The sequence below is a fragment of the Panthera onca genome, chromosome C2 (genome assembly GCF_046562875.1).
Source record: "Panthera onca isolate mPanOnc1 chromosome C2, mPanOnc1 haplotype 2, whole genome shotgun sequence".
Taxonomy (NCBI): domain Eukaryota; kingdom Metazoa; phylum Chordata; class Mammalia; order Carnivora; family Felidae; genus Panthera; species Panthera onca.
The window spans coordinates 55,664,768-55,680,305 of NC_138347.1; the positions used below are offsets into that span (position 1 = coordinate 55,664,768).

At 39.0% G+C, this 15,538-nt stretch overlaps 1 non-coding gene across 2 annotated transcripts in view; it reads right to left on the reverse strand.

The window, feature by feature from the left end:
* LOC132684315 (uncharacterized) overlaps positions 1–15,273 on the reverse strand; it is a 30,500-nt gene extending 15,227 nt beyond the window's left edge. Inside the window, exons 1-2 of one of the 2 annotated variants that reach the window (XR_013557904.2) lie at positions 15,098–15,273; positions 14,180–14,398 (exon numbers count right to left, since the gene is read on the reverse strand). This is a non-coding gene — a transcript (uncharacterized LOC132684315). Of the gene's footprint in view, positions 1–14,179; positions 14,399–15,075 lie in introns of both variants that reach the window. The other variant, XR_013557903.2, reaches the window with a different exon arrangement.
* Positions 15,274–15,538: the final 265 nt, after the last annotated feature.

The window sequence follows — 15,538 nt, forward strand, 5'->3', positions numbered from 1 at the left end:
CCTTCCTCAAATACTAGTTTCTCAGTGGGATCTTCTTGTCACAAGGATTAAGCACAACATCTTACATATACCTTTGTCCTGGGCTTATTTCATTGTGCTTTCGGGTATAACTGATTATTTCCACATCTGCTTTCTGATAGATTATAAAGGCAGCAGCAATCTTATCTTTGTATTCCCAGTATTTACCCCAATTCAGGGTGGCTATGGGTGCTCAGAGAACAACTGTTGAAGAATAGTATGGCAATGAAGGTAGAACCCCCTTTATCAGTGTAGAGCAGGGACAGCAATAAGAACATTCTCTCATCTGTGAAGATTCATTAACACAGCTGAGGCACAACTGGGGAGAAGACGGTCTTCTCAGTGGCTAGCCCTTTGATCCCATAGCAGAACCATTTTATGGAGATGATTTAATTGCTCTTAAAATATACTTGGGAGTGCCTGGCTGGCTCAGTCAGTAGAGCATGCAACTCTTGCTCGGGGTTGTAAGTTCAAGCCCCATGTTGGGTGTAAAGATTACTTAAAAAAAATAGTACACTTACCTGAAGTGCTCTATCACTTCCCATCTGTGAAGGAAATGGTATCAGAGAGCAAAGTTAAAAGCAACTGAGTGGAGAACATAGGGGGTTCAAGACATTTCAAGAGTGAGGTTGACAAGGAGAGGGTAAATACAGGCCCAGCCACAAAACATAGTGTTATTCCCCTACTGACTAAAATACAGCTTCCAGACAACCACTCAGGTGCGTGGGCGCAGACAGCCTCCACCTCATGTGCCTGTGTGGTTTGAGGTGCTCCCACCCACACTCGCTTTCTGGGAGCTGTCCTGTGCAGCTGAGAGTCAGCTGACCCAACAGCGGGGGGACTGCTGCCCCCTGAGACAATGGAGCAGAGAGTGGTCTGTCTGTCTAGGTGCTAGGCTTAGATCCTTCCTGTCACCCGGTCACTATGAAACTGGAATAGGGTTGGGGGAATGTCTCCAGAAGACTTACTAGCCACATTCAGCACACTGGTTTTGGAAAGGCCTCTGAGAAGCAACTTGTCACTGTGAGCAGGCAATATACTTGTTTACATAATCTGCTCCATGTCTCACTCAGCCCCCAGGTATGAGCACCCCCTTTACCTACGCACCTCCCGATTCTATAATGGTGGTGACAGATGGGAATTCTCATGAAAAATTCTACCAAGAAACTCGTATAAAACAAAAAGAAAATGAACAGGGGAGCGTGAGAGCAAAAGGGAAATGTGTATAAATTTAAATTAATTGATTCATCTAAGAAGTATTTGGAGGGCCTACAGGTGATGAATTCTTCCTAACTTGCTCTGGGAAGGCTTTTCAGAAACAAAGTCTAATGGAACCACCTCATGCAATGGTAAGGAGTTGGTAGTTTGATGTAGTCAAAGGGAAACAAGCTGGTGAAGAACCAGCCATAGCCAAATCATATCCTTGGGAGGAATTTGTTCCTTGTCATTTTCCATTCTTGTATGGAAAAAGCCCTAAGAAATAATAGCATGAAGTGGTCCCTTCTGAGGTGATATTTAAAAATCAATCCAGTATAAATCGATCCGATCCTGAAGCCCACATTGTCTGTCTTTGACAGCTAAAAGGTAATTTAAAAGATTTAATAATTTAATCAGTCTCTCAGTGGACCATGTAAGAGGGAAAGACTATTTTACTTTATTTTTTTAAAGGCCATTTTTTAACTTTATTTATTTATTTTGAGAGACAGAGACAGTGTGAGTTGGTGAGGGGCAGAGAGCATCCCAAGCAGGCTCCACACTTGTCAGCGCAGAGCCCACCTCGGGGTTTGATCTCACAAACCTCAAGATCATAACCAGAGCCAAAATCAAGAGTCAGTCACTCAACTGACTGAACCACCGAGGCACCCTTTAGAAAAGTCTATTTGAAAGCAAAGCAAGCATCTTTAAAAATCTTTCACTGTCACTCTCTCCTCTACATCTTTAACCCAAAGTATCTTCTCCCTTCGGGTCTCTCTCTTTCTGCATTCAATCCTCCCAAACTCCTCTCTTCCCCAACTCTTGATACTTCCCCTAAATGAACACAACTGTAGTCCCATTGTCCCTCTATCAATACCATTAATATCATCCATTTATTTAGAGCCAAGGAGTACTTAGGAGGTAATTCAAAACACAAAATCCTTAGAATCCTTAAGAAAGGATTAATATGTGAAAGCTCATGAATTAATCATTTGTTCATTACTAAAATACCTACATTTTGAAACTAAAAAGAAAACAAGAAACCTTGATGAGGAGTCATACCGTAAAATGCACAAACAAGAGAATAAAATTGCCCGACATTTTCCCTTAACATCAGTTTTGGGATTACTTTGCAAGGTGGACCTTGTATAAGAGTATAAATCTGATAAGGCACTGTGCTATAGATAAGGCTGGATTCGAACAAGTAGCTGAGAGACAAAGTTTAACTTGAGCCTTCACCATTCGGCTGGATGACAATACAGACAGTGATGGTATGGTCACTCTATTGTTTTTGTTCACTACATTTATACCAGTACCATCTGAAGTCAGGTTAATTTATAACGTACTTGATAAAATAATGGATGAAAATTTCAGCAGGAGATTCATTGAGCTTGCTGTTGGGTGGAACATACTTGCAGATGTGAGGAAAGTTGGAGTTAAATATATAAGGGGCAAAACTCCCCAAGTGGATGTTCACATGGCTACTGAGAATCCCGAATGTGGAAGCAACATACTTTGCCTCAAAGTCTGCCTTTCTATGTTCTACAGAGGTATAAAAATCATAAATTTAAAAGACTTACATGTGAATTTTTTAAAGTATTTTTTCACAAAGATATATGTTTTCTTGGCCAGGAAAAGTTGATGATTGGAGTTTTTAAACTGAAGGATGAATTGGTATTTTTTTCTTCATTAGTGAACTAAAAAGTCATCATGGCAAAGGGTAAAAGTAGGAAAGGTACATGAATTTATTTCTCACTTTAGGGATAAGTAGTCACTCACAAATTTAGCTTATTCAGCAGATGATTTTTCAAAGCCGAACCTTCAATACATAACTTCAGTGCACTGCAAAGGTATAGGGGCATAAGACAAAACAAATTCAAACCGGAAAGCATTGAACAGTTACATAAGAATTTTGACAATAGAGAAAATGGATTATTTGGAACTCTTACTTCATTTACAGGGTTGGATTTAAAAATGGTACTATCATTAGTCATCCTTCTTGGCTGAAAAGTATTTCTTTGAAGGATTAAAAGAGAATGATTGATGGATAAAAAATGAGCAACTCCGTTAGCCCATCATATGACACAGGAAATTGACTTCTCCATAAAAATGTACACATCCAAATTTCTGTTACCAGTTGCCTGAAATCCTTGTTCTTCAGAATCCTGGTCATCACCCCACAGTGATTTTCCTGACCTTGTTTACAAGCACTGAAGTGAACACTGTCATGTACCAGTGTCTAGGGCTTCTGAAACAACGTGTCAGTCTGGGGGGCTTAAACAACAGAAATTTATTTCATCACATTTTTGGAGCTAGAGGTCAAGGTGTTGGCACAGCTGATTTCTTCTGAGCCCCACCCCACCCCTTAGTTTGCAAACGGCTGTCCTCTTCCTGTCTTTACATAGTGTCCCTTCAGTGTATGTCTCTGTCCTAATCTCTTCTCATAAAGACACCAGTCATATTGGATTAGGGGCCATTCATATGACCTCATTTTCCTCAATTCCTCATTTTACTTAATTACCTCTCTAAAAGGCCAATTCATTCTATTTATCAGCATATTAAAAGAAAAAGGCATCATGACCAAGTATGACTTATCTCCAGAATATAAGCATCACTCAATATTAAGGAATTTGTTAATTTACCATATTAATAGATCAGAGGGAAAAATCATTTCACTATCTCCAAACATATTGAAAGATCTTTGGAAAAAAAAAAGATGGACATCCACTGCTGATAAAAACTCTCAACAAAATAGTAAAAATGATGAAAAGCATATACTTTGGTACTTATAGTAATAATTTTATTTAATGGAGAAACTCTAGAGGCTTTCCCAGTAAAGTCAGGAACAAGGCAACTTATGAACAAGTAATAGAACATTATTTCTATTGCTATTTAGCAATATATTGGAAGCTTTAAACTAGCAATATTATATTTCTTAATGTGGGTCACTACAAGGGTAATGATTTTATAATCATTCTCTAAATTGTACATGTGTGCTTTGTACACTCTTTTGAATATGCATTATACAATAAAAGGTAAAGAATATAACATTAGAAAACCATATATACATACATTTAAAAAAGCTATCTGATATAATTTATGTCCATTTGTACATTTAAGATTTGTGGCTGAAGGACATAAAACCAGGCATTTTCAGCAAATGAAAGGAAGCCCTGTAGATGTAAAACATACAGCATGAGATGTAAAATGGTTCTGTGGCCTTTTTATTGCTGGTGATAAAAATCTAAATCAATGGCTGTTGATGTATTGTCAAGAAAAACAGCACAAATATTTTAAGATTTAAGTATGAAACTTTCATCTGCCAAAGACAGGCAGTGAAAGTTAAATTCAGGTTTCAGCTTCAACATTTAAAGAGCTTGGAGGTCACATTACTCCAAGCTGCCAAGAAAATCAACACCTTTTCTTGGAGCCATCGGTGAACTGAGTTTACAGTACAAAACACTGCCCTGAAATCTGGAGAAGGGTAAATCCAGCGTCATGGTAAAATTTGCTTACCTAGAGTAGAGGCCACTAATGGCATAAAGTGATAGAAATATTTAAATGGTAGTTTTAATGGATTGCTAGAAGTTGACTATGGATTAATATGAGAGCGAGTAACTCCTGATGGTCTGAGTTTTAGTGGGTACTCCTAAACACACTTTTGTGTACTTTACATCCAGGGACCCCAACATGTTCTCATAGTAAAGATCGGAGAAAGATAACCCTTTTGGCTTTGGCAAGGAGAGTAGAAGAATAATTTGCGTGAAATACACCTGTCTAGAATCTTCCTCCTAACAAAAGTCTACTTTTCATGGGGACAAAACCAAAAAACAAAACAAAACAAAAACCTTTAGCAAAACCGGTTCCAGAACTCTGGCAGAAAGACATTCCTCTCACTCCAGTCCCATCTAGCCCCCCTGCCTCACCTAAGGAAGGTGGCAGGGGCTTGGGTGGGGAGAGCTATACAAGAAGAATCACTTGTGAAAGTCACAAGCCAGAGATGCAGCTCACTGAAAGGCTGAGACTTAATTGGAGGGTTATAGAATGCCCCTCATCAACACCTTACCACCACACCAACAGGGCTCCAAAAGAACGGCAGTAGATTACAGCTGAAAGACCTAGGAGATGCAGATTCCATTGGAAGTGGAGTACTTAGGGAAGCTGGAGTCAACATGGGAGACAGAAAGTGGGGACACTAGAGAAATCGGATGCTCTGTCAGCTACAGAAAACATTAAATAACGCCCAACTCCTAGTCGAGTTCACATAAATCCTCACACTGAAGGCTTATTTAGCTGAGTTTCTATTTCCCAATACAATACATCTGGCTTTCAAAAAGACATGACAAAAGCCAAGGGAAAAAAAAAACAGCCTAAAAAGACAAATCATCAGAACCAGATTCAAATATGACAAAGATGTTGGAATTATTAGAAAATTATAAAATAATTATGGTGAATACGTTAAAAGTTTTAATGGATAATGTAGACAACATGCAAGAACAGATGGATGGATAATTTAAACAGAGGATGGAAATTCTAAGAATCAACAGAAAATGCTAGAAAAACTTGACATAGCTGAATAAACAATCGGTGTGCCTGAAGACAGGTTACTAGAAAATTCCCAAGATGAAATGTATGTAAAGAGAATATGGAAGAAAATGAAACAGAATGTTAAAGAACTGTAAGACAAGAAGAAAGAGAAGAAGGAATCGAATATTTGAAATAATGTCATGGAGAAGTTTCCAAAATTAATGACAGACACCAAGTCACAAATTCAGGAAGCCCAGAGAACACAAAGCATGATAAATATCAAGAACTACACCTAGCTATATGGTAGTCAGACTGCAGAGAACCAAAGACAACTTGAAAATCTTTTTTTTTTTAATTTTTTTTTTAATGTTTATTTGAGACAGAGAGAGACAGAGCATGAGTGGAGGAGGGGCAGACAGAGAGGGAGACACAGAATCCAAAGCAGGCTCCAGGCTCTGAGCTGTCAGCACAGAGCCGGACGTGGGGCTTGAACTCACAAACCGTGAGATCATGACCTGAGCTGAAGTCGGTCACTCAACCAACTGAGCACCCAGGCACCCTCAACTTGAAAATCTTAAAAGGAGCCGGGAGGAAGAAAGCAAACAAAAACCCACCTTACCTATGGAAGAACAAAGATGAGAATGACAGTAGACTTGTCAGAAAACAGGCAAGCCAGAGGAAAATATAATGAAATACTGAAAGTGTTGAAAAAAAAGCCTTCAACCTGGAATTCTATATGTGGTGAAATTATACTTTAAAAGTGAAGGAGAAATGAAGACTTTCTCAGACAAATATGTGGTAAATTCATCACCAGCAGACCTACTGTGCAAGGAATGTGAAGAGACTTTTTTCCAGGCAGAAGGAAAACCATATGAGTCAGAAACTTGGATTTACATAAAGAAAGGAAGCGTTTTAGAGAAGGAATAAAAAACATTTCCTGGATGCCCAGTGAGTTGTATGTTCTCCTAAAGGAAACAATGAAACCATTCTACCATGAGAGGAGAGGTGGGAAAATGGGAGGGAAGGTAGTTGGTTATACTTTATCTTTACTCTTAAATAAATATGTCTCCTTATCATTTTTGGTTGAATCATGTGGGCTGAGAAAAAGTGTTATTTAATTCACCTACATCAGAAGCCACTCATTTTCACTCCTGCTCAAAAAGACTGGTGAGGAGGGCAGTAAGTGTATGTGAGTGTGTGAAGAGTGGACAGCCCAGACACAAGAGTGGTAGTCCAAGGTAAAATACAGTATATTTTTATTCTTCTTTTAAATGTTTATTTATTTTGAGAGAGAGAGAGGGGCAAAGAGAGAAAGAGAGAGAATCCCAAGTAGGCTCCATGTTGCTGTCAGTGCAGAGCCTGATATGGGGCTCTATTCTACAAACTGTGAGACCATGACTTGAGCTGTTAAATCAAGAGTTGGATGCTTGACTTACTGAGCCACCCAGTGCCCAAAATATTTTTTTATTCTTAATTGATCTAAAACATAAGTATTTAGAACAATGATAGTAATAATGTATTGGGTATTTATAACACTATGGGGAAATAAATGGATGACAGTAATGTCACAAGGGGTGAGAAAGGGGAACTGGGAACATTCTTGTTCTAAGTTTCCTGCACTACACATGAAGTGGAATAGTTCTTTTAAAGGCAGATTTAAACTGAGAACAAACTGAGGGTTGATGGGGGGTGGGAGGGAGGGGAGGGTGGGTGATGGGTATTGAGGAGGGCACCTTTTGGAATGAGCACTGGGTGTTGTATGGAAACCAATTTGACAATAAATTTCATATATTGAAAAAAAATAAAGGCAGATTTAGTTAAAAATGTATATTACAAACTCCAGGGTAAACAATACATTTATTTTTAAAAAGTATAACTGGCATGCTAAGAGAGGAGTGAAATTGAAAATACTTACAAAACACTCAATTTGAAGCACTGAAGGCAGAAATAGAAATCTCTGGCAATTAATAGGAAACAGCTCCAAAATTGGCTGATATTAATCCGTATATCTCAATAATCACTTTAAAAGTGATTGGTTTAAAGGCACTCACAAAAAGACAGAGACTGTCAGGGTAGACTAAGAAGCAATACCCAACTATATGTGGTCTAGGAGAAATCATTTCAAATATAAAGACACCAATAGATCAGGGTAAGAGTTGGAGAAAGATAAACCATGAAGGCACTTATAATTGTGACAAAGGTACCAGTGTAATGTAGGACTATAGGGGAATCTGGGTGTGAGGCATGTGAAAAGTCTCTGTGCTATTTTTGTCCTACTTCTATAAATCTAAAAGTCTTCAAAAATTAAGTTTACAAAAAATAGGCATATAATAAGTTATTTGAGTGAGAAACAAAGCAAAAGCGTTAAATGTAAAATTAAAGTTAAAAATAAAATACTCTTGAATTTAAAAAAAAAAAGGAGTTGCTCTAAAATGTGCATCTTAAAGATCACAGCATCTCAGGGCGCCTAGGTGGCTAAGTTGGTTGACTTCGGCTCAGGTCATGATCTTACAGCTCCGACCATGTCAGGCTCTGTGCTGACAGCTCAGAGCCTGGAGTCAGCTTCCTCTGTCTCTCTCTGCCCCTCTCCCGCTCATGCTCGCTCACTCGTGTGCTCTCTCTCTCTCTCTCTCTAAAAAATAAATAAACATTAGAGAAAATATTTTTAAAAAAAGATCACAGCATCTCTTTAGCTTGTTGGGCTAAATATATATATAATTCAAAAACCAGTCTTCCATAAAATCTGCTTATTGTTCACCAAGAACTGATACTAATTTACCCATTTCTATACATCTGAATTTCAGGAAAGATAAAATTCAAAAGTATGTAACAAAATGAAGTCCATTATAACATTTAAATGTAAGACAATAAGTCACTGTATAATTTAGGACTGTCTAGGTTTAGTACTTTGATTTAGCACTAAATCCATTCTGTTAGCAAATGAACACTGGGCAGCTCCCATGTTAATGGAACTGTTTCAGGCATTATGGAGAACCACAAAAATACAAGAGAAATAGTCTGTGCCCTAAGAAGTTTACACAATACAATTTAAAGGCCTTTATATACAACTTCTATAATATTTATCCTTTCCTACAAATCCAGGTTCTTTTTATACTAATAGAGTCACTAAATAAGTTGGAGACTTTGCCTCACAAGGTTTTGTTAGACAATGAGTTTGTGCGTTCACCTGTAAGGGAGAAACAGTATTGATTTCCTCTAACCACGTGATAGCTCAGCTGACATTGAGCTATTAATACAGCTGTTTAATTTTAAAAAGTTTATCTACATTTGCTTACCTAAAACTATTTTCTCATTTTTCTTTTGGACATAATTCAGTGTTGTTCAAATACGTGGAAAATACGTTCTAAAACAGCTGTGAAATGCCAATATTTACCCTTAGCCACAATTCTCCAAATGATTTGTTAGCCTTTTATATTGTCTGGATGGTTCTAAGTGCTTCAGTCTGGCAACTTTTTGATATCAAATGAGGACATGGATTATGAGCAAAGTGATATCCCTATGCTGTGATCTCTTTCACGCAAATAGTTTTGCTTTTATTAATAATGGGGCAATATTGAGCTTATTGTAGAATTATTGATTGCTAGCAATTTGTTTTGATATTTCTAATAAAAGTCTTCACTGATAGAAGAATGATGACAAACAGGAACAACGTGTGTGAATATTTACTAGAACACTTAGCAAGGGGTGGCTCTCAAGTATTTAAATGAAAATAGGCAAAAGAGCCTTTTTAAAAATTTAAGTCTTTCTATAGTGAGAACAGGCTAAAGTGGAAAGAGTTTGTACCAATGTATGCAAAGCACTTCAATAAGACTAAATGAATAGTAACTGTACACATAACACTTATATGCTCCTTCCTTCTCTCCTCTTTTTGTCTAGAAATGTAGATGCTTAAAAATCATCATCATTAGTGTTGTTGTTTGCTAACTTTGTAGAGCTTTCTTGGAAATGATGCCAGTTAAGACTCAGTGGTGGCAAGAGGAGGGTGAGGGGCAGAGTGGTGGTTTCCCACAGGAAATCCATCTTGCAGCTTGTAGTAAAACTGATTTCAAGGGCAGGTTAATGAGATTACAGCTTGCTAATCATCCTGAAACCCATCCTTTGCCATTTCCAAGCAAGATGGCAATTATCAGGCAGCTTTATCTCATAACACCAAAAGATCTGAGGCCTATCTTTCAATACTGCTGTTGCAAATGTACTTACACATACAGTTCACAAAGAGTTTCAGAAACTGAATGGGTCTGGTAGGATGGAACACCAACCCCACTCGAGTGAAAACCATGCAAGCTCTTTTGGAGTATTCGCTGTAGATGAAATCATAGGGAAAATCCCTTCTCTCAAAGTATACTTGCTATTCAATGTAGCAAATACGTAAGAGAATAGTGTGAAATCTTTGAGCTGGGCACTTTGAGGAATACAAAGATAAATAAGTAAGACCTGCAAGCTGTTGGCCATAGCTAAAGAGAAGAGATTAAATGATTGGCAGTGGGAGATGGAACAATTGTTATAACGTAGAAAAATGAAGCTTTTGCTTCCCCCCCCCCCCCATCCTTAGCTATCAGATGACATTTTGTCTACCTCCACAAATACCCAGGTGACTACACTGCCCACAGCTCTCTACTACAGAGCCACATCCAAACCCAATATCACCTGTCTCCAGAAAAGCCTTCCATCTCAAACTGCTCCTCCCTCTCCATAGCTAACCAGGCACAAAATCACTAAAGGAAACACCAGTTACTTTATCCCAGCTTACAGAATTATTCAGCCACATCTATGCATCCATGCTGAGTTCTACAGAGCAGTTTCCACTGGGACTTGTAAGACCAAAACTGACGACTCTCATCCTGGGGTTAACAGCAAAATTCTTGCTGAGTCTTTGAGGCAGTGGTTCTGGATGCGTAGGGTAGTGGGTTGGGGAAATCTCCGAATGGTGTTCCTTTGACTTTTGAAATCTCTTAGTCAAATTAAGACAATGAAAATCATACTTGTGCTTAATAGGCAAGCCTGTTAAATCATGTCTTGCCCCACACTTCCCACAGATGGCAATCTATATTTGTTGAATGAATAAATGCATGAATGAATGAATACAAAGAGCAACTGAGCTACCTCTAGGAACAGCAATCATAATATTTGTTGTTATCCTCTCCTGCATTCTAGGCTGTTTTGAAGTAAAAGGAAAAGCATGTATTTCCTGTGGGAAATTTATACCGGATATCCAACTAAATGACGGAATGTCATTCAGGACTGCTGGTTATAATGGTTACTTTTTAAAATCAACAGGTATTTGCAGAGCACTTCCTATGTGCAATCACTCTCTAGATACTGGGGAAGCAGCGCTGAAGAAGACGGACATGGGGCCTGACTTCCTGGAGCCTAGAGACTTGTGGAGGAAAGTAGACCATAAACAAAAACATAAGCAAAATAATTTCCATTCTAATGTGTTGCACAGGAAATAGGATATAATAGAGTAGAGTGTACCTGGGGAGATGAGTGTCCTACTTCAGCTAGAGTTCTAAAGGAAGGCTGTTCTGAATATTTAAATTTGAGCTGAGCCACTGAGGAGGAGATAAAAGAAGCTTTATAAGGAAACATTTTACCCTCTCCAAGCAGTGCAAAGGCTGGAGGTAATAAGGAGCTTATCTTGATCAAGGGGGTAAAAAAAAAAAAAAAAGGCTAGTGAGGCTCTAGAGGAGGGTTGGCACATTTTTTTCTCTCATGGGTCTAACAGTGACTATTTTAGGCTTTTCAGACCATATGTTCTCTGTGGAAAGTACTCGACTCTGCTTTGCAACACAAAAGCAGCCATAGATGTCTATAAACAAGGGAGTATGGCTGTGTGCTAACAAAACTTTATTTGGAAAAACAAGTGATGGGGAGATTGCCCTGTGGGTTGTAATTTGCTCTGCTCTATAGAGCAAGAGGCAAAATGTTACGTTGAACTTGGAACTCTGTGCACAGTCCAGACAGTGTGGGGCTTGAGGGCATAGTAAGGATTTGCAATTTTATTCAGAGGGCAATATAAAGCCATTGAGAGCTCCCATGAAGCAGGGAGTGACTTGGTCTAATTCAATTTTTTAAATGTTATTCTGGATGATGTATGGGCAATAGATCATAAGAGTCATCAGTGTAGAAGTGGACAGGCAGCGGTCTAGGCAAGAGATCATGATGCTCCGTCTATAGGGGGCAGCAGAAAGATGAATTAATAATTAATTAATGAATTAATAATTCTTCTCAAGTCAGGATATGAAAATAGATTGGATGTGAGGGTAAGAGACATGCCAAGGTCTGCCAAGGATGAGTTCTAGGTTTCCGGGTGATGATAGCGCTGTTATCAAAATGTGGCAGATGGAGAAGGAATCAAAAGTTCAGTTTCAGGAACATGTAGTTTGACGTGTCTGTGAGACAGAAGAAGGATTCTTCTGAAGGATGACTGAATCACTACAAGAAAAGATGTACCATTTAGGTCAAAGAGAAGCAAGGCCAGTTCCCAGTCATTCCCACTAGAGTGACTCTAGAGGGAGTGTCCCACAGCCCCTTCTAGAGGGGCCGGGGTGAGAAGCTGCATGAGCAAATGTAACTCAGGACATTTGTTGAAGTGGCCACAACCATTACTTCCTGTGCCAAAATAGACGACGACCTCCTTCTTCAGTAAGTTGAGTGTCTCCACATCATGTCTGTTTCTGCAATAAGCAAGCCTACCGGGGAGTGAAAGGGGACTGATTGCAGGCAGATAAAAATAGTGTACAGAGACACAGGATGTTAATTGTGACCAGCAAACAAAGTTTGCAGGCTAGTTGTGACCTACAAATGTGCTGCTACACGTGTTTCTCTGCTAAGCTTTGACCACATCCTAAAACACAGTTCAACGTGTCAATATTTCAGAGCTAGTCTGTTTGCTCGATTAATCCAGTCATAGGCATAAGGGGAAAAAAAAAGTAACCATGTTTTACCGCTTTTGCTCAGTTCAATTTGAACTGGGTGCTCCTAGGAATACTACTGCAGAAAATAAGCACAGAAATAGGGAACAGGGTAATGAACCATGGGGTCAGAACACATGCTACTTGTCTCCTAATCCAATCCACAGTAGTAGGTGAAGTTTTAATGGGTGTTTTTTGGTCAAATATGTCTAAGAAGCATAAACTTTGAAATAGACTTATGGCAGAATAACTTTTTTAAAATTAATGTTTTATTTATTTATTTTTGAGAGAGAGAGTGAGCACAAGCAGGGGAGGGGCAGAGAGAGAGGCATATAGAATCGGAAGCAGGCTCCGGGCCCTGAGCTGTCAGCACAGAGCCCAACACAGGGCTGGAGCTCACGAACCGTGAGATCATGACCTGAGCTGAAGTCTGACGCTGAAGCGACTGAGCCACCCAGGCACCCCTGTGGCAGAACATCTGAAGGCTAATAATTAATATCTTTCATGGTAATATTCAGTATGAAATCCCAGAAAGAAAATACTGTATTTGGTGTCTTCAAACTTGTTGAAAACATACCATGATGTGGTAAACACACACACATACATACTTTAGATATATCAATTATATATTTTCAGTAGAGTCATCATCCTATCTTATAACTCAGTTTAGATTACGCTGTGTTACCAATGACAGAATACCATTGTAGCTACTTAAACAATGAGGGGTTATTTTCCTTAAAGAGCAAGAAAGAGCAGAAGTAGGTTTGTGGCTTTATTCAGGGGCTCACAAACGTCAGAACAAACTCATAAAAATTCTCTTGACCTTTTTCTCTCAGGTGCAAGCTAACTTCTGCCGCTACAAGTACCACAGCTGCGTACAAGAAAAGAAAGAGGGAATCGGGAGGTAGCAAGGGGATATCAGCTTCATCCTTGCCTTTTAACAAGGAAAAAAACCAGATTTTTCAGAATTCTTGTAGCAGACCCTGCCTTGAGTCTCATTATCTTATTAACATCAAGCTATTTGACCACATGTAACTGTTGCAGAGCGTGGGAGAGCAGGTGGAAGCTCTACGAAAGCAGCGAACAGGATTCTTAGAATTGGTTTAGACATGCGTGTTATTTCACCTGGCCTTGGCACATCATTGCTTCAAACAAATGAGACCGCAAGGGGGAAGTTGGATCTTGGCTAGGCAACTAATAAGGTCTGCTATATAGACTGTGTTAGAAAACACACTTGGTGTAACTCATTCATCATTTACAAATTGTAATGCACACTCTAATATACTGCCCACATTTCCCTTCAGGAATAAAGTACTGCTCACCCGCTGCTAGGAAGACTGCTAGAAGACAGGCCTCAAGCTATCAACTCCCTTTAGGTATCGCTCTGACTGAAGACAGTCACCTCACCACGGACTCACCCCCTTCCCTGGGGCCATCATCATGAGACTATAGAGGCCCTACTGACTCCTCCGCCCCTTCATGCCCCCCCTACCCCATTCTCTTACCTCTTTCCCTCTCTCCCCTCGGTTCTTCCCAGACTCGGAACACCACTGGAAGGTCTTCTGTTCTTCAGAGCTAGAGGCCAGCTAAAGCTTCAGTGGAGATCACATTGCAACTTGACCTTTCCCTCTTCCCGAGCCAGCTTTCCCCTCTTATCTTCTGCTAGTAAACCTCCTCCATGCTAATGTCCGTCTCAGAGCCTCCTTCCTGGAGAACCCAACGTGCTTCAAAAACAAAATAGGAAATTAAATGTACTCAAAACATGTACTCTATTTTAGTTTTAAAGTTTATTTGGAATTTTTTAAAGACATAATTTTTTTAAAAAATCAGAGTTACTAAAGTGAAAATGCAATTTTTAAGACTGCCACATGTCAATGAAATTCTTTGTCATTTCAACAATGGCAAATATGAAAATATTTACCATTTGCACCAACTGTTCATGTCCCTAATTGAAAGACATATGGTTTTGTTTATACAAATGTATTTTTTGGAAACAGCTTTACTTTTCTGAATATAAAATGAATTACTCCTCATTGTAAAATCACAAAAACAAAAATACATTAAAAAAGAAAATAATTCACTTATAATCTTATCACGTATCTGTTATTTATCTCTGAGTGATATCCGTCCAGACTTTTCAAAGGAGTAAACAGCTGTTTCTTTGACATTCGTTTCCTTTAGTCTCAAGGAAAGTCTGAAGATCTGACCCATGTGCCATCCTCCTTGCAATATTAACTGAAACAATTTTAAGAATTTAACTAGAGCATATCTGTATTAAAAAATAATCTGGCCAAGGAATAGGTACAGGACCAAATCATACCGCGCTGTTTTGACCAAGTAATCAGTAATTGGTATTTATGAGACAGAGCTGACGCAGAGAAATGGAGCTGGTGGTACACACCTGAGAGAGCAGGCTGCCTTACCAGGAATAAAAGCTTAAAGGATCCAGAGCGAATGCTTCCCTGAGCTGTGGTAGTGTGCACACTTTGAGCTGCATTTCTTATGACCATGCGTTTTCTCTAAGCATCATGTGAGGAACGTTGCAAGCCATGCCTGGGAGGTACAAGACCACGGCTTGCTGTTCTGTGTGCTGCACTGCATCCTGTTTGTTTAAAAACTAAATACATTTGGTGCTGGGTCAATGTCCTATGAGTTTGCTTAGGCTGAAATGTACAACGACCTCAGCTAGCAGAAACAGACCTTTTTATTATCACACAAACAATTCAGGACTACCTCCTCACTGTAAAAGATTCAAATAATAGAGAACTTTGTAAACTCTCCACTTCAATTTCCCTCCTCTCTTGTTTTCAGTCACTAATTTCCTTATTTTGCATAGGTCTCTTCAGGTTTTCCACTACTTTTCA